Genomic DNA, 1,731 nt, shown 5'->3' with positions numbered 1-1,731 from the left:
GAAACATCACCAATCACAATAGCCACACACACAAAAAAAACCATAAAATGTCTTGGGGGCAACAATAACCAAAGCAGTAAAAGACCATTTGACAAGAACTTTAAGTCTTTCAAGAAAGAAATTTAAGAAGATATTTGAAAAGGAAAAGATATCTTCCATGTACTTGGACAGGTAGGGCCAACATAATAAAAATGGCACTCCTACCAAAAGCAATCTATAAATTCAATTCAATTCCCATCAAATCCAAACACAATTCTTCACAGACCTTGAAAGAAAAATAATCAACTTCATATGGAAAAACAAAAAATCCAGGATAGCCAAAACAATCTTGTACAATAAAGGAACTTCCAGAGGCATCAACCTCACTGGCATCAAGCTCTATTACAAAACTATGGTAATATAAACAGTTGGTATTAGCATAAAACCAGAGAGCTTGACCAATGGAATCAAATCGAAGTCCGTGATATTAAACCACACACATATAATGACCTTATTTTTGACAAAGAAGCTAAAATTATACAATTTTAAAAAGAGAGAATCTTCAACAAATGGTATTGTCATGACTAGATGTCAACATGTAGAAGAAGAATGAAAATAGATCCATGTCTGTCTCCATGCACAAAACTCAAGTCCAAATGGATTAATGACCTCAATAAAAATTGAACAACACTTAACCTGATAGAAGAGAAAGAGGAAGTAACCTTCAATGCATGGGCACTGGAGACCACTTCCTAAATATAACACCAGTAACATATACACTGATAGCAATAATAAATGGCACCTCCTGAACTTGAGAAGCTTCTGTAAAGCAAAGGACACAATAAGTCATTAAGACTAAAAGGCATCCTACTGAGGGAAAAAAAATCTCCAGTAACCCCACATCAGACAAAGGGCTGATCTCCAAAATATATAAAGAACTCAAGAAATTAGACATCAAAATTCCAAATAACACAGTTTAAAAATAGGGTATGGAATTAAACAGAGAATTCTTGACAGAACACTATCAAATGGCTGAAGGACACTTAAGAAAATATTGAACACCCTTAGCCATGAGGGAAATGCAAATCAAAACAACTCTGAGATACCATTTTACACCAGTCAGAATGGTTAAATTCAAAAGCACCAATGATAAGTTAAGCTGGAGAGAATGTGGAGAAAGCAGAACACTCTTCCATTGTTGGTGGGAATGCAAATTTGTACAATCACTTTGGAAATTAGTAAGCCAGTTTCTCAGAAAACTGGGAATCAACCTACCTCTGGGTCTTGCAATAGCACTCTTGGGATATATCCAGAAGATGCTCAATAATACTACAAGGACATTTGCTCAACTATGTTCATATCAGCATTATTTGTAACAGTTAGAGACTAGAAACAACCAATGAGCCCCTCATCCAAAAATTGGGTAAAGAAAATGAGGCACATTTACACTTTAGAGTACTACTCACCAGTAAAAAAAAATAAAATAAAATAAACAGTGCCATTGAAATTTCCATACAAATGGAAGGAAGTAGAAAACACCATCCTGAGTGAGGTAACCCAGCCCCCAAAAGATAGACATGGTGTGTACTCACTCATAAGTTGATGCTAGCCATAAACAAATGATATTGTGTCTATAGTTCATGATCCTGGAGAAGCTAAGTAACAAGGTGAAACCTAAGAAAAACATATATAGATACACTTGGAAACTCAAAAGAGACAAGATCACAGGGGGAAAAATGGAAGAAGGGACTT

The sequence above is a fragment of the Microtus oregoni genome, unplaced genomic scaffold (genome assembly GCF_018167655.1).
Source record: "Microtus oregoni isolate MIOR12 unplaced genomic scaffold, Mior012 000002F_ref0000024, whole genome shotgun sequence".
Taxonomy (NCBI): domain Eukaryota; kingdom Metazoa; phylum Chordata; class Mammalia; order Rodentia; family Cricetidae; genus Microtus; species Microtus oregoni.
Note: the sequence above shows the minus strand (reverse complement) of the source record.